The sequence below is a fragment of the Dermacentor silvarum genome, chromosome 6 (assembly GCF_013339745.2).
Source record: "Dermacentor silvarum isolate Dsil-2018 chromosome 6, BIME_Dsil_1.4, whole genome shotgun sequence".
Taxonomy (NCBI): domain Eukaryota; kingdom Metazoa; phylum Arthropoda; class Arachnida; order Ixodida; family Ixodidae; genus Dermacentor; species Dermacentor silvarum.
In genome coordinates this window covers 149,724,284-149,747,681 of record NC_051159.1, presented here as the reverse complement: position 1 = coordinate 149,747,681, position 23,398 = coordinate 149,724,284, and the positions used below count along the sequence as shown (strand labels likewise).

At 48.4% G+C, this 23,398-nt stretch overlaps 1 protein-coding gene across 3 annotated transcripts in view; it reads right to left on the bottom strand.

Moving 5' to 3' along the window:
- Positions 1–23,398, bottom strand: part of LOC119456221 (mucin-5AC) — a 148,350-nt gene that overhangs the window by 98,188 nt on the left and 26,764 nt on the right. Inside the window, exon 1 of one of the 3 annotated variants that reach the window (XM_037717861.2) lies at positions 13,219–13,727. The exons of the other annotated variants lie outside the window; for them this stretch is intronic. The gene's annotated coding sequence lies outside the window, so the exon portion shown is untranslated. Of the gene's footprint in view, positions 1–13,218; positions 13,728–23,398 lie in introns of those variants that run through there. 3 annotated transcript variants of the gene reach the window in all.

Below are 23,398 nucleotides of genomic sequence, written 5' to 3'. Positions count from 1 at the left end.
TCTAAGCCTTTTCACACCAGCAGCATTATCCAGGCGGAATGTCGGGAAGGCAGTTTGGATGATCACTGACAAAAGCTGGTCATTATTTTGGTACTTTTGTTTATTTTCTGCTGACTGCTTTTTTCTTTCAGCATTATTGCTGATCCATGGGCTGCAAAGTGTAGACTACAGCCTAGAGTCAGTCTGTGGAAAGAATTGTGATGGGTTGCTGCCATTAATAACACACACTTTTACCAACTCTTAAAATCAAGGTACAATACAATGAACACTTTAGCATCTCTTATGGCTCTCTTGGCTACTATGTCTGCCTTTCGGCGGTAGGGGGCAAAAAGCAAAGCTTAACTCTGCTTCATTTAGTCCACTCTGCCAGCTTCTTACTGTAAAAGTAGCACCGTTTTGCCTCCCAGAACTGTCGTTTTCTTAAACATTTATTTTCAAAGTGCAATTAGTGTGTTGGCATCTTCCCCAACTTTTGCTGCTTTAGCTCTCGTACGCTTGTCAATATCACTGAGAAGTGACGTCTGCTTTACTCGTTGCTTTTCCTTTTGCAGTGCCACAATGTCTAAGTTGGCAAACTCAAATGTCACAGAATGCGCTGCTGTAACTGTTACTTCCAAACTATTTCACATTGTTTAGGCACTTGTGGCAGGTTTCAATGTACTTTTGATGTATTTTATATGGTCTTGGGTGAACCTGCACTTGAATGAGTTGCTTTCAATTCATACTGTGCGTTGTGCAAATAACATGGACAAAAAGGAAGAATCGTAAAAACCAGTTGAGAGCTTGTGCTCGTGTCATCCATTTCTTCCTTCTTGCCTGTGTACAATTTGCACTAGTCCACCCACTGTGTATTTGCATATTCACAACATTTATGATGCGGGTGATTACATGGTTAGTGCAATCTATGACAATAGGGTTTTATAAGTGTGCTTTAGGCCATCTTAAAAAGTTTTGACAAGACTCCCTGTCACACCAGACTGCATGGCAGCCCATGCTGTTAAGGATGTACGTTTTTGAATGCCTGAGTTGATGGGATTGCTTTCTTTAGATGATGTGATCATGTGGATTCTAATGGCTTCACAATGTTCAATAAAATTATTTTCTACAAAGCACTACTTTGACTACTTTTGTGTGCATCTTCCAGCTTGGAAAAACAATATATTGTGCATTTCTCAGTGTGGAAAATTAATATTGAAGATTCTGAGAGCGGAATATTATCTGATGCATGCGAACAGATACTCCCACCTCTTGCAAAAGCTCCCCAATCAATGTAAAAAGATACTCCAATGGTACCCTGCAAAGCGTCCTCGATGGATGTAAGCATATGCTCCCATGGTTCCCTGCAAAAGCTCCTCAATGAAGGTAAATGTATAATCCCATAATTCCCTGCAAAACCTCCTCGGTGGGTGTAAACATATAATCCCATAGTTCCCTGCAAGACCTCCTTGATGGGAGTAAACATATGCTCCCATAGTTGCCTGCAAAACCACCTCGATGGATGTAAACATGTATTCCCATAATTCCCTGCAAAACCTCCTCGAAGGATGTAAACATATGCTCCCATAGTTCCCTGCAAAACCACCTCGATGGATGTAAACATATTCCCATAATTCCCTGCAAAACCTCCGCGATGGGTGTAAACATATACTCCCATCATTCCACCCAAACCCTCCGTTCAGCTCAACAGGGGAGTAAACATATACTCCCATCATTCCACCCAAAACCTCCGTTCAGCAGGGGAGTAAACTTTTTACTCCGCCTGACCGGAGTATATCGCACTCCCATCTGGGAATGCGCTAGAGGACAAGTCATTTACTCCCATCTCGGCTCATTTTTGCTTACAGTGTAGTTCCTTATGTGCACAAAATGGCGCATGGGCTAAAGAACGTAGGTTCTAGGTACGGTATTGATGTTTGGTTTTCCGCGAAACATAAGATAGGGCGCATATGTCAGATTATTGACAATATGCTCAAAGATAAGCAGGCAAAAGGGAAATGCACTGTTAAACATGTGAACAGCTACATCAAATGTGTTAAACAGGTTGTGTATGCAATACCGTTATCTTGTGGTAATGAGTATGTGGGCCAAACAAAACGCTGTGTAAACGTACGACTTAGGGAGCATGAGCTCTCTCTTCAAGGGGTTAATCCACGTCATCTTCCGGTACATTGTAACTCATGCGGGTGTCGCCCCCTTTTTGACAAGACTTCTATCATCTTTAAACACACTAACCAGTTGACAAGAGAAATCGCTGAGGCATACAATATAACGATTAGGGGCACGGAATGCATCAGTGAACCGTCGATCGCTCTTCATGACAAGGAATTTCATTACTTCTGCAACTTTTGATTATGCCTAGTTTGTCGCCACGGCCTTGATGTATCACTGTGTCTTGCGCAAGTCATGGTTCTTTGAAAATTTTTTTGTATATATATTAGACGATCCTTCAATAAAATATCAGTTGAGAGTCAGCGCCGTGTTGTCGTTTTTCCTTCCTTTTGTCCCTGTATTGTTTGCGCTGTTACGATACTTAAGATGAATGGCAAACGTGGACGTCCGAAATGTACTCTCGGCGTCGGATGCCGCTGCAAACGTTTCCAACGCCCAAGCGTTCATCGCTTCCGTCCCTCACCCGCCCTCTCTCCGCGCTAACCCATCCCTTTTTTTCCGGCCCGCAAACGCCGCCGGCCGTGCTGACCCCTCAAGGACCCGACCGACTCGCTCTCTCGTGCGGCCGAAATCCACTCGGGCGGTCACGACCTGGGCCGCCAGTTTTCACTCTAAGCGAGCGAGCAAGTGACGGCTCGGTTCCTCGCACTGCCTCCTTCGGTCAGCCACACACTGACTTCCGGCGCTGTGTGCGTCCACCCCTTTCTGCCTCGCCGTCCTGGCGCAGCGAACGCGGCCACAGCGAGCGAGCATTGTTCGCTGACGCTGCACTAAGTCCCCCTCGCATTACAACGCGCCCTCCTCAGTCGCAGCGTGATGATGCATGCACTTGGCGCCTATAGCTACTAGCCCGTGAAGGACCCCTGCACTGCTCGAACAGCCATCGCGTAGACGCTGTCTCACTAATACCGTTCAGCGAAGCAGAAGGTATATACAGCTAACTTAGTCTGAAAGAGAAAAGGATAAGCGAAAGGCAGTGAGGTTAATTAACCGGGAATGAGCTCGGTTGGCTACCCTGCACCGGGGGAAAGGAAAAGGGGAGGAACGTATTAAGAAAAGGCGAGAAAGTAAATATTTGACGTGCACTGGACTCTTCGACGTGTTGAAAGTCTTGGCGCCGTGTCGGACAGGAGCTGAGAACGGTTGACCTCAAGAACTCCAGCCGCGCTCTTGCGACCTTCTGTAGCTGTGATGCGCGAGACCATGGTCCCGAGACCTTGTCCAGATGAGAAAGGTCTGCCATCTTGCTAGTTTAAGAAGGTGCGGAGGGAAAGTCTTACATCATCTAATGACGGGTAGTATGACGACCTGCACGTACAAACTGGGTCATTCAAACTTTATGAAAACACAATTAGCATTCAAGCGCATACAATAGCTTAAATGTGGCACGAAGGCGTATACATAAAGCTTACACATCTTGGAATATGAAGTTCCGGCTTAACGCGTCACATCTACCTCCCCTGTTCTTCTTTCTTGCGTCCTTTTCATTTACTTTTTTCTTTCTTTTTTTTTATCCATAAAGTTGAAGAAAGGCCGATGTTATATCGGACTGAATAGGATAAAGCTTTTTTTTTCTTTTTTTTTTTTCACCGACAGGAATGGACAATTTGTTTCCATAAAAGTGGGAACAGGTGTTTCCGTGTGGCCCGCTCTAAGTATGAAGCCAGGCATTACTTCAGTAAGCCTTGTACTACATTTGGGGATAAACAAGTGGTCAATATGCTGCCGTTGCACAGACATATCTACCAATAGAATACTAGTGCGCAGGTCTTCGTACCGAAATTGAGTTGACATGAGTGTTTGATTGAACATTGATGAAATGTTTACTAGGCGACCCATGTCGAAACCGATTCGTCATCGACCACTGTCTGCGTGGCCAACCATATCAGGCAATGTAATTGGCCAGCACTAAAGGGCCTCGCCTGGATGGAGGGTCTTTAGCCAGCACCGATTAGCAGGACAGTCGCTTTGGCTTCACCCCTGGCTTCGTCCTAAGTTTCGTGGCAAGCAAGTGCTATCCTTTCGCCCGGTGATGTATAGTCAATAGTTCGACGGAATACCATCTGGTCAAGAAAAACCATTGTTGGGAATAAAGCGGGTCAGTGACAATAGCAAAAAAAAGAAAGAATATGACGTTTCGAGATCCTCACAATTCGATTGTTCCCAATGTGGGTTTCATATCTCGAAGCGCGGTGATCTGCGCTATTCAGGGCCAGAAATTAACCGGCTCTAGCCTTCACAGCGATGCACAGATTTATATAGACAGACTGCATAGGCAGGGACTGAAGTCATCACTGTGCAAGGGAGGGACGCGTCTCGCACGGGTGCCGTCGCATAAGGCATAACAAGGGCTTAGTCGTATGCAGGAGAAACGACCGAAACGACACGCTTTGAGGTGCGCGGGTAGCCGTCCCCTTGGGAAAGCCAACGAGAACCATTTGCGCTTACCTGCAAAGGACAGCGCCGCAACACAACATCGAGCGAAAAAGAAAAAAAAAAAAACTAATGAATAAAATAAGAAGGTAAACTACGCGTTCGGGGAGGACTAGTTGCGAGCGGAGATCTTTCGCGTGCAGTCAAGAACTTTCGCTGACCGGTGAAAATCCCGCGAATTCGGTGGCATGCGCGATTTACACCCCCGTGTGTATCCACACAACGACCTACTCAGCAACGCGTGGGACGGAAGGCACAGCAACGCTGTTGTTTCGAGGCCGCAACAACACCAAGAGGTCTATATACTGTGCACCATGGGTGATGGATAACAGTGCCAGAGCAAATACACCGTAAGCACACGACTGCTATACTGCCCGCGCCGCCGTTGCTACTGCTGCTACTGTCGGCAACAGGTGTGGTCGCAGCGGCTTCCTAGAAACCTGCTTGCCTTCTTGAACTGCGCAGCATTTTGCCCGCCTTGCCGAACAAAGTGGGCGTGCACACGCTTTATCCGCGGATTGAGGCCGCGCCTGCAGCATATACCATTTTCGCTTCTTTTTTTTTTTTTTTTTTTTTTTCATAAACACCCCGATATACGGCACACTTTTCACACATGTGGCGTTCATTTATTTCTCCCTTTCTCTATAGGGGCGCTTCTGTTTTCTCTGAAAAGCAATAAAGCCTCTCTCTCTCTCTACATCATAAAGGTACGGCTAACGATTGGGTGTTTCGCGCTCGATGCACTCAGAGGCGCATTTTCCGTCAACATGCACACTGGTTACGTACCCTGGAATAAGTTTTGGCCCGGATGGACACCAGGCCGCTGTAGCTAGATGTTCCAGGGATGACGTCATTAAGGACGCCAACGCTTGCGAGCCGCGAGCACGGGTGAAAACAAAGCTGCGGCCCTGTATACAATCCACCTCCTATATTTCAAGGAGCTCGGCAACGACTATCCGCACGATGCAACGGCATAGGGCTTGTGACACGGCACTCACGGTAGAGTCTGCGGCATGTTGGCAAGCGGTATTATATAACACTATGCTGTCCGGCGCTCGTATACCCTTAAAGTACGATACAAATGTCAGGACACCCGCAGCATCTCTAACGTCATCGGGAGCATCACAGTTACGTACAGTTGTGACGCACGGAAGGCCGCTCGTTCGAGACAGAATTCAGTGTGACATCGCTAAGACGAACTCGCGAAAACGTGGAAAGCTGCGTCACACTGCTCGCGTTGTCGCCGCGACGCCGAACGGAATAAAGGAGGTGAAAGAAAAATTGTGAAATCGAGATGAGCTGGGCGTTATACGCTTACGTCACAACGCGGTTCAATAATAGAGGAAGCACTCGAAAGCTCCGTCGACTTATTGTTTCGAACTCACGAAGGAAAGCCGCACTGTACGTTGTACAGTATAGAGGGAGCTGTTTCGTGCAAAAAATGCGGCGTTGATTTATAGAGTGAGGAGACACATGCGACACTGCATGCAACTAGCGTGTACTCGCAATACGCGGTGAAAAAAAAAAAATCCTGTACTGTTGAACATGCCACAGATGTATGACGACACAATGGCAGCGAGATTCTCTCACAAGAAACAGAGAGAGAGAGAGAGAATGGGGAGGAGAGGAGGGTGATCTATACTGAATCCTAGAGAGGCTAGCCTGCAAGAAAGCTGAAGCTGCGCGGATATTCTGCTCTATGTCTCTCATGTTATCGCTGCTTTCCTTGATAAAAGAACACGGAAAGACAAAGTAAGGAGGAACAATAGTGAACGTAAATTATCTTCTGCGTTCAATAATATAACGGGAATATTCTTTATCGTGCGTATAGCTTAGAAGAAAGCCCATGTGGCGGAACATAAATGAAGCGGCAACGTATCCGTAAACTGAACCGCGTCCCGCACCGGAAGCGTTTACAGTGCTCCCTTTCAGTTCAAGTGAGCGCGGCGACGCCCAGATTAGGAAAGAAAAAAAAGTAGGAAGAAAGGCCACTGCGTCTGCGCTTATAATAATGCAGACACTGTTCTTGAGACGCACCCATAATGGATGTCTTCAATCGACTAACGAACGCTTACAGCAGTGCAAAATACATTTAGCGTCTGCTTGATACTGTAAGTCGATGCTGGGCCCTGGTGAGCTGACAGGAGTGGTGATTAGCGTTTCCCGATATCACAGAGGCCGTCAAAATGTTCTCGCTTTCTGCGCCCTTATTATTCGCCATGAAAGTCATTACAACGAAGTTTTCTTACTGTTCCTTACCCTGCACTGTTGTTCCCCTTACGTTTTTTTAACAAAACGCTCTTTTAGCAATGAAGCACAAAAGTAACTGCAACGCCCACGTATTTCGTCCCACACTTTCGGAAAAAATTACCTCGAAACTGGTGTCATCCTGGAGATTCATTTCAAGTGGGTATCGCCTCGCAAACTCACGGACTACAATTTGCAAATTGCAATGTGTGCCGTAGAGCAATTAATTAAGATGTTAATTAGTGAATTTCTGTTAATTAGTTGAATATGTGTTTACATTTCTCGTGCTAGTAATATCCGCCTCTTTGAATAATCTAGCTCGAGGACAAGAATTATACTAATCTGTCAGAGGCGATTTTTAAACAATTCGCAAAACTTAATGATCATCCCGTATACGTGCGTAAAAGAACGGAACCGTTTTTTCCTACGTAGATGGTGGTATACCTTCGCCACGCTATCCGTCGAGAACGATCGAGCCGCACAGCCGCCCACACTGCGTGGCCGTAGAAGGATCGGAAAGGTCGGCGTGATTCACAGCCACTGCTTCGGACGACATGACCGCACCGCGCCTCAGCCCACACAACAGAGACGGCGTCATTATAGCCACGTATATACGCTTATGTACTATTAGGTGGGCGCGAATGCACAGCTACTGCGGGAGCCCACGAGTCCGGTTATGGCGCAAGGTGATCACAGCCGGCGCAAGATGATGCGCCGACGGCAGGTGAAATATGTCCCCGCGGCCTCGCCGTCGCGAAGAAACGCATACACCATTTCGCTCGTCGAGCGAGTATACTTATAACCTGCCTGATCAATGGGGTCTGTATATGACAACGAAGTGTTCATGTTGCCTAAGCGTTGTCGCGGCTGTTTAGTTTATTTATTACAGAAACCTGCAGAGAGATACAGAGAGAGAGAGAGAAACGAGATGCCAAGAGCAGAGAGGTTAACCAGAAGACAAGCATTCGGTTTCCTACCTCGCACTGGGGAAGGGGAGACAGAAAGGGGAAGGAGACAGACAGGGGAAGGGGAGAAGTGGTAAGGGGAGACAGAAAGATGAAAAGGAAAGGCGCACGCACGAAGATATAAGAAGGAAAGATAGATAGATAGATAGATAGATAGATAGATAGATAGATAGATAGATAGATAGATAGATAGATAGATAGATAGATAGATAGATAGATAGATAGATAGATAGATAGATAGATAGATAGATAGATAGATAGATAGATAGATAGATAGATAGATAGATAGATAGATAGATAGATAGATATACTAACACTCGGGAGCTTTTTTTTTTAACCCTGCAGCACATAGAGGCATTATTGCAGGAGATGGCTAAGAACACATGAAAAAACAAAAAAGCATCAGTTTTGCCTAAAAATGCAAAAGACGGTGCTAAGAGGTCCACAGTATATGTATAGAGAATACATACGCAAACGAATGCAAATGAGTATGTTGAGTTTTTAAACAAATGAAGCTTCTCAATTATAAACAAATCTATACCACTGCACGCACTGTGAGAAACAGGACGAGTCGCTACTCCCACATGTTGCGCCGATTAGAGGCCATGAGATATACCCTGGCTACATGACCGTCGATTCTTTAACCATTCGCTTGTCCCCCTTCTTATGGTTGTAGGCCGATTACCACGCTCGATAGAGTCCGGCGGATAAAGTCTCGACCGTACGACTCCCGTCTCAGAGATTACGAGTATCAAAACGTAACGTCTTACTACGCCGGTGCCGGCATACCTGTGCGAAACCGCGAGTAGGCACGGCGCCCTAGAAGCAAAAGCCATCGGTGCACCACCAGTGCACAAATGCTGGCAAGAATGCGGGGATAAGCTAAACGCAGTTGGTTTCGAATAGGTGCATTCGACATACATTAACTAAACAGCCAGGCTGCGGAGAGAGACCACTTTGAAACGCCCGAGTGTATGCTTTAGGCTCCAGTGCTGCTGCACAATATTTTTCAGATGCCTACTTGCTCCAGCAGGGAATTACCACCTCGCCCCCCCCCCCCCCCTTTCTCTCTTCTCAAGCACAAGTTATTTACAGAGTCCCATTGAAGGCATGCAATGAAAGTCATAAGAGTATCAGACATACTTCTTCTTCATAAGACCTGCTGGAATGGGATGTATGGACTATTTCTTACAAGACACACGGACCTTCAACGGATAGCAAGAAAGCAGCACGTCAGCAGCGTCTCCCGCAAACTGGATTAAAACAGTTGTGACTGACGAGTGCGGTCAGCTGACATCAAGAATACACGGTGTAAGACGGCACGAAGAGCATCTGCTCTCTGGCAAGGACTGACCTCACTCAGAACTAAAGATGAGGACGAATAGTAGCGCTGACCATCTGGTCACTATCGCGGGGGAATTCATTTGTCAGAACTGAGTGTACTTACTGCAAACATCGATATTCATGAAGACACTGGCAGCAGCTGTCATGCGGGTGAACGGATCGACCGCGCATTTCCACTGTTCTTATCTTGTTGACGGCGAACGAGTCATTCAAACATTCTCAAGAGGAGCCTAGGCTTGATTAACGCTTACGCTGTCTCTCAACCAGTCAGTCAAGTTTGCATATGACGTTTCAGTATTCTAAGAGAGAAATGTAGAAATTGTTCGAGCTAAATTCGGTTACCCTAAGCAACCTTTATAACCCGGCCCCTACTCCATCTTCCACACAGCGAACGTTTTTCCGCAGCATCGAGATTCGGCAAAGAAAAGGAAGGAGATAGAAAACAGAGAGGTTACCTAAAGTAAGATCCGGCTGGCAACCATGTACTGAGAGAATGGGGTAAAGGTATCGAAGAAAAGAGGAGAGACTTGCAATTAGGGCAGGTGGAAAAGAAGGAAGTGACGCTAACGTCAGAAAAGAAGAGATGATAGAGCAACAGAGAGCCTTATTGTAAATACGGTTGATTAAACGGAATGTTACATAATGACGCAGTCACAGTTTTGAACCACGTCCTGCATCATTGCCCGACATGAAGACAGTCGTCTACTGGCTGGCCTCAGAATGTCGCATGTTCTATACGGGGAATAAATACACAGTTTGAAGAAATGCAAGGCAACTCGATCCGAAGCAAGCTTGTGGCAAGCCGAACAAATGAAGGCGTATACGCTCGGCTGTGACTATAGAAGCGAGACAATTTTTGTTTTTGTTTTCAACTGTACGTCCGAGTAGCCCCCTGTACTTGACTCTTGAGGTGGCAGCAGCACCACGCATTACGCCGAGAATACCGACGCTCCCGAAATGAACAAACTGCGGTCTATAGCTTCCGGCAAAGGCAGCACCGGGGCCATCACTCTGTCCCCCCTATGCACGGGTTTCTCGAGGGAGGACGGACCCTGACGAATACGCGCACTCATAATGCGGGCAGACACACACACGCTCGCGCGCCGCGCTGCCCGCCCACAAAATTACACGGCGCCGCAGCAGTCTCCTCTCTCCGCCTGCATCAGCGACACAGCGCAGCCGGCGATCGAAGAAGCGGAGCCCGCACTGCATCGTGCACACGCTGCCCCGGGGCTACCGCTGAAACGTGCCTGCACGGTAGACGGACCTTTAATCGATTCCGGCACTGAAACCATTACGCACTCTCCTCCTCCTCTTCCTTTCGACTTCACGCACTCGTCCGCGACTGACGTTACAGCGGCACGACTCACACGGTGACCCGGCTATATGTATACACTGCAGTGTCTATGCCACCGCGGTATGGCACGTCCAGCTTACTTCCATCGCATGAAGGCAGTTTCAACAGAAGACGGATCTAGTCATTAACACGCGAGTGAAGACAACGTAAGCATGTTGTCGGTGTTGTGTTTACGGTCATTCCGCAACTGTCGAACTATAGTCGGTGTAGAGCAGTAGTGTTCTCATATTGTTATCCGCGGACTCCAAAGTGTACTCAGAGCGTTCGCGACGTCCAAGGACAGTCTATGGCGACGCGGTAGGGATCGAGCGAAGCGAGACATTTGGCGAAGCATTCACGAGCACTTCACTCTTTTCCGCATGAAATTGCGTTATCCGCGTTGGGATCAAAACCCAATGAAAAGAAATAGGACTGATGTAGAGTGTACACGCACGGTTTCTTCCATCAGGTCATCATCGGTGCTGCAATCACGTGACGTCACCGCTATCGTTAATGGGATACCGCGGGTGGCTTATCGGACGTCAGACACGTGCGCCTGCCCGGTCAAGTGTGGAGTCCCGCCATTGTGGAGTAGCGGCCACAGCGCCAAGTCTCCCCAAAGCATACACCGGCCAATGAGGACGCATGGACCAAGGATACGTTAATCGAGTCAGTAATCGAACCCATGACGTCCCGAACCTGAACCGACGCTCGAGCTGGCCGCCCATCGCAGCAAGCCGCACCGCACGCGTACGGTCGTGCAAAAAATTGCACATATCGAACATTTGAGCACGAATTTCGGTACACAGTGTAAACCGAAATTCGTGCTCAAATGTTCGATATGTGCAATTTTTTGCACGACCGTACGTGTGCGGAAATTTGCGGCGATGCGCGGCTCGAGCGTAAATAGTCCCTAAGCTGCGAGCTCATCAGCGCCAGCGTGTGTTCGGACGAGACACTGCACGCTTTCGAAACGCCCGGACAACGTTGAGGAAAGAACCCCTTGACGACAATTTATTGAGAAATTATGAGGAAGATATCAATGTGTCATTAAACCGTGGAGCAGCGAGAAGGACGGCATAATGATGATGGTGAATACCAAAGGAAGAAGAAGCCATTCCGCTAGACGTGGGAGTTTCTGTGCACACGTTTGTGAGAGGGTCAAGGAAGAGGCGGTTAGGTGTTTCGTCGCAGTACACGCATGCATATGACGACGATAAGCGCATAAATCGCGTACGTAAACGACGGATAGAGCAATAAGAATTTCCTGCTTCGCGAGACTCGGTACGTATTCCCTTCGCCCTGCCTTATCCGGCCGTTCGAATGTCACGTGGTCACCGATGTTGGTAACACGAAAATGAGGAGTCCGCGTTGTGGAAGCTTACGCTTTCTCGCTGGAATATATGTCGCCATAACCAGATCTCACAAACCTTGCTTGGTCACAGCCGTTAGTCGCTTAATCTTGTTTCACGTGCCGGCACGGCTCTTATTACCCGTGCGCTTTTACACCGTGTTCACTTGTTCGGAATAAAATGCGAAGCCTCTATCCCATGGACTTATTTGCTTTCAATACCTCCCTGGTTTCATAAAGAGACAGTGGCGCAATAAATTTCGGCGAGCAAACGCGCGTACCCTTTTTTTTTTTTTTTTTTTAGATGCCGTGTGCAAGGTGTCTCCCACTTTTCCGCTGTAGCGAGAAGGGACAACGAAACGAATACATAAGCACATGCGTTATGTCTCTCTCGCTCTCTGTGGGGACAATTAGATATCTGATAGTACAGTACCTCTTTCTTGCACACGGTGCACGGTCGCTTACAGTGCAGGGAAACAAGCTGGATTGACACACATGGACGACCCGTCGTAACTCTCCTTTCTTCGGTGAACTTCGGGCGTGGCACAGCAGAGCCATCGAGTCTCTCTCTCGAGAGAGAGAGCCATATTGGGGCGATCATACAGTAAACGTTAAACCAAATTAACGCCAAAATAATGCAAGGAGCAGTGCAGGAACGTTGCGACACATAATTATGTCAAAACTATGTCATGGGCGCGCCCCTGTCCCTCCCATACAGGAGGAAAAAGAAAAAATATACACATCAAGCGAACGGGCGCGCGGTAGCATCCAGGTTACAGTGCAAGGTGCACTCCCAACGTAAATATTTGATGAATCACCTGTATATGCATGCGTTTGATCCCGTACGGTCTACAAAGTCTTCGTCGTTTCAGGTACGCGCGCAGCTTGCGACCTTCGCTTACAGCAGTGCAAGAACGCGTGCTAACGCACTTCGCCAGTCGCCGAATCTACACAAACTATATTGAGGCATTCAAAGAATGTATAGATGAACGAGCCTCTATACCTGCGCCGAATAAGCGACAAACGGAAGTTAATATATATGGTAACCTATAGCAAACCGCCATGATAATTGGACAGTGCTGTTGTGGCAATTATTAAAAAAAAAGAGCAGTAAGGTTCCCTGTCATCGCTTGAGGTAGTTACGTACTCTGCTCTAAATCTTGTTCGCACGCGCAGCCACGAAGATGACACTTCCGTACTCGCTTACCTTGGCAGATATACACACACATAGAGAGAGAGAGCAACGACACAAACCGATATCCACCGCCATACAGCGCCCGACAAAGCCTGCCTGCTGCTGACAGCCTTCGCAAGACATAACGCCGCTGTGACACCACCCGGACAATGAATGGCACAGTAGTGAACGCACGTACCACGGCTCTCCACAGGTTGCCGGTCGGCCCGAAGAGTGTATCCACGGGTCGCTCTTTCCGCACAGGCGGCGACGACGTCACACACGCGAGCCCCCGGAGGGAGGTCGAAGCGCAGGGCCCGAAAATGCGTCGCACGGTGCCGACGATCAATAACACGGCCGAGAGCGGAGCACAGAGCGGCGCAGCATCCGAGCGCGGCTCCTGCATCCACGCTGTCCCTTCTCTCTCTCTCTCCTTTCGGGCGCCGGCAGCAGTCGGCCACTAATCGCCGCAAGAAAAGCACGCGCCGGCGTCGGCAGACAGCACACGGCGGTCACAATATCGCGCGCACCGGGGCGCGAACAAATCACGTCACAAGCGGTAAACCGCTTCGGCGACTGTCTCACAAAACTTGAGATGCGCGTTCTTCCACTACTTTCAATGGGGAGGGCCGCGCGGAAAAGAGAGGAGCGGCGGCCCGCACAGCCACCCGACTCGCTCTTTCCGCCGGCCGGCAGAGCAAAATGGGTTCTCGCGGAACGCGCAGTGAGGGAGCGGTGAGAGCGGCTGCGAGAGGATGACGTCGAAACAAGGAGAGAACGGAATCGCTGTCGATGCCGGCGGCGCCTGGCGGCGCGTAGCGCTACTAGCGTGGAAGGCATCGCTGCACGAGGTTTGCGCGGCACCGTTCGAAAGCTCGATCCCGTCAGCTTCATTCAACCTGCGTCTAGTTGGTGAGAGTACAGCCGGAGACCTTTGATCAAAAGCACCTAGTATAATCCAAGACGGCGCCGTCGCTTTAAGGTGGTAGAACCATCAACGAATGAATCTCGTGGGGAACATACAAGTCAACTTGCGGAGCCAATGACCCGAAGGCATATGCCACATAAGTTCCCGTACACAGCAGCGACAGCCCAATATTTTCGTTTGGAATCCCGGCTATCGTTACGCAGGGGAGTGTCAATAAATGAACAGCAAAATAACGAAGAGGCAATGGAGCTGCACTAGCAGAAAAAAAAAAAAAAATACCGCTGCTTACAACACACTAGTATAGTAACTACACCACGAAACAGTACAGTAGAAGTTGCTATCTGGTAGCTACCACAAAAATTATGTGGAATAATGCTCTTTCTGGAATGGCGACTGCAATACATAGCTACAGGATTCCCAGAAGGGCAATATATCAGCAATGTATCAGTTCCTCTTCAGCAATATATCGATTTTTTTAAGGGAATCCGTCACCGGGATAAGCTGTTCACATCGCTCCGCGACAGCGGCATACCGTAGGTAGGATTACTCGGCGGTTGAATAAAAAAGTTGCCTTGCAAGTTGTATGGTAGTGCACGTCATATATAATGCATTGATGAACAATGCTGAGCGGTGTATCTTGTGGCGACGTGCCAAGTGCGCTAAGAAAAGCTCCCAAGGGAGCTGCTTTGTTACAGTTGTGAGATACAGTTTAATATTGATGATTAAGAGGCTGGCTTCGTGATTCAGACCCGGTCCCTCTCGCTACTGCCCTCGAGTTACCTAAGGAAACTGCAAATAGTGGCCGCTCTTGAAACTGTCGCGTCGTAGTGGTGTCGGGCGCAAGCCTGATTATTTGTCTACGTTAACAGCGACACCGGTCCAGTGTTCTCAACTTCAATAATTTGCGTTGCGCGTGCACCCTTCTCACAGTTCACGCTGGACGCACACTTCTAACCAAGCAGCATCAGTTACATAGCCTTCTTCCACACAGACGCTGATTTCCTTCCTCTCCTCTCTCAATTTTTTGTTTCTCTGTCTCCTCTTAGAGCGGCTGTGTGTTTCAGAAGGCCATTACTATATGGCCCACTATTCTTTCTACCTGTGTGGTGTTTATACATGGTCACGTGATTAATAATAATATAAATCTGTTTGCGTAGTGATCGCCGTAATGCCACGACGTCAACACACATCAGCAACTCACTCGAAGACACCTCAATAGTAACACTGCATGCTCTTGCACCTACCCATGGCTTGCATTGAGGCCGTCGATCAGCCTCCGTGCCGGCGAACCACTATCGCAGCGAACATACTCGTGCCTAATCCGATGCGCTATCTTATCTTCAGCAATGCAGCGAAGGCTGTGCGGGGTTCTACAATATGGCGCCCGTGACGTCACGTCCAAGCCCAATGGAAGCTACAAAGTTCGAACCGTGCCGTGGCATTCGAGAAAACGCGTGACGACGTCTTAACGGGTTACCATGTACACCCACAGACACGCACAACCAGAATAATGTGATTGTGAAGAGGGAACACCGGTGGTATACCAGGTGACTCTTTTTTTTTTTTTATACCTCATTTGTAAAGATTACCTGCAGTGTGGCGATAGCACAATTCTAAACCTTCAACTAAATTACTCAATGAGGCGGCCATTACATAGGATAAATCATATCGGTTATTTGAATGATTAGCATAATTACACTAATTAACTTCTTAATTAATTACTTTACGTTTTCAATTTACGAATGGTAGCCGGTGAGTTCGCAAGGCGAATCCACTTGGAAATAATTATTCAGGACTACACCAGTTTCGAGATATTAATTTTCAATATGTCCGACGAAATGCATTGGCATTCCAGTTACTTTTGTGCTTCAGTGCATAAAACAGCGTTTTCTTGAAAAATTAAGTGGAACAACTGTGCATTTTTACCGTAATTTTGACGGCGCATATCTCTAAACCGGTAGAGACAGATACGACCTTAGCGGAGCTGACGGCCATCGCAATCGCGATCAAACATATGCCCCCTAGCAACTCAGCCTACCCACGAATCGTATTTACCGACTCCATGGCGGCTTGCAGAAAATTGTTGCACAACGATGTCCCGGCGCACATTTCCACACTTATGCAAGAGCACCTACAGGAGCCTTTAGAAATCATCTGGATACCTGGTCACGACGGGATGCCGGGAAATGAAAGAGCTAATCAGCTCGCCTGCGAGACTCTGAACCAGGCGCCCGACATTCCGCAACCAGCCCAGACGACAAGGTGGGCTCCTCTGCTTCTGCGGCCTTATCAAGATGCAAGGCGAAAGTTTCCTAAGCTTAGCAAAGAGCTCACTCGTGATCAGGGTGTACTCATCCGTCAGGCCCAGAGTGAAACACTCCCTACGCCAGCTCGAATGCACCTTCTCCGCGGGCTATTACCTGAGGATCCCCCACCGTGCCGACACTGTGGCGAACACCCGAACACATCCCATATCCTCTGGTCCTGTGGACCACCCCCACCTCCCCAGCCTGCCCCTACTAAAATGCCGGCGGCACGCGCTCGGCATTTTAGTCATTGTTTGCGGACGCACTGTGCTTCCTGCGTTCATTGGACAAATGTAAACGTTATTGCGTTTGAAAGCTTACTTTCTGCGCTTTCGAATGATACCTAGTATTATTGCCTAGCCTGAAGCGTCACCTAACGGCAGTCAAAACAGTGGGAGCAAAAAACGGCGTTTTTGCTGTACTAGCCTCCGCTGTACTGCCATTCCGACTAAACTGTTCAACATAACAAAATGAAATTTGCTGTGTCTTTAAATGAAATGTTATACAAGGTTTCTATGAAGAGAAATTGCGTGTAAAGCAATTAGAAATTTATATAGGCGCCAATAAAAATGGGCAAAACTACAAAAGTTTATGAATGAATATCTTTTTTCCTTTTAAACTCAGGACAACAATATTTAGTGGTTTTCTAGGCTACAGTGTACTTATCATCTATGCAAAGTTGTTTTGTGTTCTAATGAACAGTTTGTGAGGTATTATTACTTACATTTGGCAATTTATGACTATACTTGGTCACGCATTACCGGCGACGGGACAAAACTATTCGAGGTGAAACTCTGAAATTTTCAATAATCAAGCAGCAAGCCCTTATCTCCATTTCTATGAAGAGAAAATTTGCTTATGTTAATTAGGGAATCTAGAGGGGAGTAGTGAATTTAGCTAATTTATCTGCTTACCAGGTCCGTGCAAATTGACATTATTTTTCATGTAAACGCTAATTCACAACAATTGTTGCACATTACTATAACCATACAGTGTCATGCAATTACTAGCACTCACGAGTTTTACTAAGCAGTGCTTGAAACAGAAGATTTTAAATAAATAATAAATCTCACAGGCGATTTTCGGTGGTGGCGCCATCTGTGCAAAAAGATATCAAGCTGTTTCACGTCAGTTCCAACGTTTGTCAAATGTGGCGCCCCTAAACATTACAAAGCGGGCAAAACGCGGAGGGAATTCTTTCTCCAGGTTTGAGTGTTTGGCTCAGTCTAGTCACGGCGCCTCCCCCACTTCCTTCAAGCACACGTGTCTGCAACCACGCCTTCAATATAGTCCTACACGAGTTCACTAACTTGTGGCTGCGGGGAGAAAAATAAATAAAGAAAGAAAGAAAGAAAGAAAGAAAGAAAGAAAGAAAGAAAGAAAGAAAGAAAGAAAGAAAGAAAGAAAGAAAGAAAGAAAGAAAGAAAGCGCCCTGCACGGTACATCGTGAGTGCATGCCAGATCGCCAGCAGGTTAGACCATTGTGCCAAGGAGAATTGCAAATTGCCCTCGCCCCTTCTATTTTGCAGGCTTGTACGACGATATCGGGAAACTTGCTTTCCCCATGCGATGAGGTGCGACGTGTGTGGCAGGGTGCTGTGTTTGACTATTGTACGCGACGCCGGTGGAACGATAGCATTAGAAGCAAACAATGAGCGAGCCTTACAGACTGCAGCGAAAAGTGCTGATGGGTGCGTGACCTGCTGCATTCAAAGCCACGTGCTACTAAACAAATGTTTTGAAGTTTTGAAACACGTGATTACCACTAGGTGGTTTTCTCGTTGAAAGGTACATCGTATTTATCCGCGTAATCATCGCACTCGCATAGTGGTCCCACCCCCACTTACTTTTTTGAGTGATCATCGTACCTTTGAAAATCACTGTAGTGACTGCAGTTTGCTTGTTGTGGTGCATGGCAGCCGACCGAGCAGAGTTTTCCGCCATTTCTTTTCCGCCATTGCATGCACAACAGTGTGCACAACAGAATACAATCTCACATGCGCTCGAAAGTCTCCGAATTCAGCAGACAAAATTTGAGAGAGAGAGATAAATGAAAGCATGGACAGCGCGAAAAAGGCAGACAACACGCGCACAATTTACACTATATAGTTCGATGACTATTATAAGAATTACTTCTCGCAAATAATTTGTTTATGCAGTCCCTGCTTGTGTAGATCATGTGATCTTATGCCATAGGATAATGTGAGGACTTGGTATTGAACGCCTGTGTCACGAAAACGGCTGTCGGCGAAACATGCACAACTTCTGAGGGCTGCGCGCAAGGCTGTGCGCGAGTGCTTGCGATGGCCATCGTAATCATAACGCTTCTTCCATTCCCGTCACTTTCTGTGTTTTGTTTTATTTCTTTATTATTTTACATGTCAGCTATGTGGACAGCTGAAAATAATGCACGCATTACGCCTACGACACAACGGGAAATCTTGTGCGGCACTGAAAGTACAAACATGCATCGAGTTCTGCACCAGAACTAAATACTTAGCTTTTGCACATCATGTTGCGCTTCTTTGTCAATGCACCCTGTGATGAAGAAACTCCAAACTAGTACAAAAAAATTCAGAGCCCTTCCACTACTGTGAAGATGGAAGCCCGCGAAGCTGTGACAATGGTAGGTCTGCTGTAGTGAATGTTGCTATAGTGAATTCATATATTATCATTATTGAAAACATTGAGCGTCCTCGGCATGTTCGTCGAAAATCAAGAAAACCAGCATCTTGTTTTCGCCCGGCGCGATGGTCAAGTAGTGCATTTGCTGCGCCAAGTCCGCCCACGATACGCTCCGCATCGCGGGCCCGATGTTCTGCCGAGGCGTTCGCGCGACGCCGACGAGATCTCTGCCGCTCCTGCTCTCGGAGGATCATACCCCCCTATCCAACGCGGGTATGAGCCACACGTGATTTCTTTCTTACCTTCTTTCTCTCTTTCCTTGCCAATTTTGGTATACCAAGTGAACGAGACGCCACAAAATAGTTGCCTACTTCCGGTGTACACGGACGCGCAACCTAGCATGCAACAGCTTCGCTGTAACACAGTCGCTTCTATGTGCCTTCTCGGTGGGCCTCTTGCATAAGCTGGGCCGGTATTTTGTAGCGATGCCTTTCCGGTAATAATGCCTTCTCGCGCTTATCACGCTTTGTCAGTGGTCAGCGCGATGGTCCGCTCGCGTTGTCAACGGGATCAGCCGGCCGTGAGCGGTGGATGATAAGACTGGTATAGAATAAGTCATGAGGCATCGCTACAAACTACCGGCCCTGAGCTAGTGTTCGGATGTCGGTTCCCCATGCGCGCGGTCACGAAATGCGCGGAAGCTGTCGGAGAGCAACGCCGCCTCTTTCCCATCCCCGCACGGCCTTTCGCGCAACGGAAGGCGGCTTCCTCTTAGCTTCCCTCTTTTGCGGGCGCCAGATTGAGCCGTGATCGTCGGCTCCCCTCGCGCGCTTTCACTTTCTATGCTGTATGTGCGAGTGAAAGCTAAATATTTCGTTGTTACTCTATACTAACCTTTACCCCTACTCTTTTACCGCCACCTCTCCTCCACTGCGGATCGCCGTTCAGGCGTCAGCAGACTACAGCCCCGTTTACATGAATGCGAAAGTGGCGCATCGCATTCCCAAGCGCATTTGGGAAAGGCGATGCGACGCCGTTTACATGAAGCTCAGAGAACGTAGCGCCACTTGAATGACTAGAGTGGCTAGAGCTGTGGAGAGAGCGCAGTGGCCACTGTCGGGTCGGTGACAAGGGGCACGGCGGTATTTAGAGGCCCCCCTCGGCTATCGCTTGTTTCTCGGTAGCGTCTTCGCGGTTGTCATCGAAGGTATTGTTAGGCGACCTCGCCTCCCTTCTCCCCTCTCAGTAGCGTCGCCTCTCAGTAGCTTCACGGTTGTCATCAAAGGTCTTGTTAGGCGCCCTGCGTTTACATGCTCCGCGAGAGTCGACTAGCGCCCGTAAATCTACCCTCGCCTGGCACATTGCATTACCGCTATTTACATGAATGCGAAGCGCTAGAAATGCGATGCGATGTGACACTGTCGCATTCATGTAAACGGGGCTTACGCTAGACAGTTACTGCGGTCCGTAGCAATTTCCTTCCTTTTCCTTTATTTATCTTTATAGGCACAAAGCAACAGTGACCATTTCAAGCCTAGAGCCTTCGTTTAGCGGGTCCGCACTTTGAAAAATGCTAAAGAAATACACTTGGAAGAGAAAGAAACAAAACTTGTTGACGATCAACGACACTCAAGGTTCTGCAGTGAGCACTGGTCTGCAGGCCATCTGCCGTGGGACGGCTGTCGAAGCAGCGGCCTGCACTCACCTGACGGCCACGTCAAAAGTGGCAGTGGCGAACCACTAATTGCCACCATCATCGGCACTGAAGATTTTACAAAGTTTGAGCGAGCTATTGTTGAAAGTATCAGTGGGGGTAAAACCACCACGCGCAGCAACAAAACAACAATGGTGCGAGGGACAACTCGTGAAAAGAAGGGGGGAGGGGGACTTTTCCTCAATTCGGCGAATCACCTGTCGCCGCGTCGCAAGAGGGCCATCTCGGGGCATGCTGCGGCGGCGAAGAGCAGATTTTTTTTTTTTTTTTTTCGCTTTTTCCAAACATGACTCAGTGGCGTCGCCTGGTGGGAGAATCTGAACTACACGCAAGATGGCGACAGTGATACCTCCGCCTTAAACCCTATGCCGGGTGGCTGGCAGAAGCCACCAGCACCGACGACCAACGGTACCTTGCGGCGTTTATCGGTGCTGCACTGAAGAATGCCGCAAGCGAGGCTCTGGACTGAGGGCCTTTTCACTACCCCACCCAACATGAAAATAAAGTGTTTCTCTCTCTCTCTCTCTAAACCGGTGCCATCCTCATAATTCGTTCCAAGTCGATATGCCTTGCAAACTCACTGGCTATAATTCGTAGATTGAAATATCTGCCGTAAAATAATTATTTAAAATGTTGGTTAGTGTAATTATGTAAATTATTCAATTAAGCATTTTCATTACTCGTAGAAGTAATGGCCGCCTCATCGAGTAATGTAGCTCAAGGGTTAGAATTGTGCTATCTACCACAGGCAATTTTAAAAAATTTCGTGCAGCTAAAAATTGACACACTATGCATGGGACATAGGAGGATATATATGAGTTGACGGTGACTAGGAAGGCACGCTCGGAGGACTGGCTCCTGCCTCTTTCTCTGCAATGGCGCTTGGTTTTAGAAAAGCCAACAGCACTTTCGTAGTGCGCAACGTGCGGGTGGTGCTTAACGACGGGCTGAAAATGTCCTGCATCTTTAAGCTCGAGTAGCCCTGCAAGCGAAGTGCATGCGGCCTTCAGAGATTGTCACTTTCCGACAAGTAACGGCATCCGTCACATAGATAATGTTGTAAGTTGCATGTATACCGTAAGTATCTCCCAGAACCTGGAACAACTCTCTCTCTCTCTCTCTCTCTCTCTCTCTCTCTCTCTCTCTCTCTCACACACACACACACACACACACACACACACACACACACACACACACACACACACACACACACACACAACATCAGCGATCGAATGCCCGCTTGCACGCCGGTCAAGTCTAAGCAGTGCCCCGTTTAGTCCGACGCTTTACACCCTTCCCTTCGCTCGCCTTCTCTCTGCACTCCTATATATACTGCGCTGTAGTGCGCACTGCCTTACCCCGTCTATTCCCAGTAGCCGTCACATCGTGCAGCACGCCGTCTTCCCGATTCGTCCGGCTCCACTCGGCGTGGGGCGGAGAGTTCACGCCTATATTTATATAGGAGCCCGGTGTGCTTATAAGGTGAGAACAAAGTGAACGCGAGCACGTATATACTGTGCATGGCCGTGCAAAGCGCTCCGCTCGGCCAGCGGTCGATGTGCGTGTCACTGTTTTTGAACACATTCCCATGGTATAAGCGTTAACAGCTTCTGTACAGACAGTGAAATGAGTCAATCTTGATCACCTCGAGACGAATTGCTCGCGCAAAAGAGCTCCACTGCACGGCAAAGAGTACAGCACCTTGGTGAGCGAGCGTGCTTGTTGTTCGGAATGCACCGATCTGTGGACCTAAAGCAAAAGTTGCAACTATGTTCATCACAGGTCATTCATCGCAGCCCAATTTTCTCACCAGTTAGTGTCGACGAGAGGGAGTCCACATGACGGTGAGCGAGTACAAAGACTGCAAGAACATTGGTTATAGCCGCGTGCGAGTGAGTGTCCCCTTATGCTGCCGACCTATGCCTTGTGGCACATGTGCTGTGTACGTGTTCGATTTAAGAATCCTGTTTGTTTGTTTTTTTATCACACCACAGGATATGTAAAAACGGTAAATGAAACCAAGCCGCAGCAAAGTGGCCAACAAACTGCCTCCCCCCTCTCCTCTCACCCTCTCTCTCTCTCTCTCAGTGTGATATCTCGCGATGATTCCGCGGATATATGTACACGGCGCGCTAACGAAACCAGCGCCGTAAACAACACGGAGTGGGGCCCCCCGCTTACAGAGAAACAGGACGCTCGCGAGGGAGAAACATTTCGGGCCTCGCAATTTGCACCGCACCGCCCCAATATGGAAGGCCGAGCGCCGACCAACGCGCCGTGAGTACAATTATTCATCTCTCCCCGCCAACGCTATACATATGAGGCGGGAGTGGCCATTATAGAGCGCTGCAAAAGGCTTCGACGCGCGCAAGTCGCATGTATCGCGCGTACATGCGCGCAGCGCCGCAGGCGAAGCGCATGCATCATCCGAGCGCATGCACGCGAAGATTAAATTGAGAGCGTTGATACGCGCGTATACAGGCCGAGAGAAAACGAGTCTCAACCGTTTATATACGTAGGCGCCGCGCGGCGAACACCTATCGCGGCCGCTCAATTATGGCGAGCTATATATCGGTATGGTGCTCGTCGACCTCGCGACTTCTGCATGCAGTAGGCAGTGCGAAGCGTACCTGTGTGCATTAACTGTAGGCGTAACGTGGTGGCAAATATAAACACGAACAGTGGCGCGCGGCATCGGGGTGTTCGGAGCTGCACAAACCGCGTTGACTGAGCAGATGCGGCGCGTTCTGCTGCCGGAGTACGTGATCGCAGGTTCGACACCGGGGCCCGTATTCTGCGACAATCA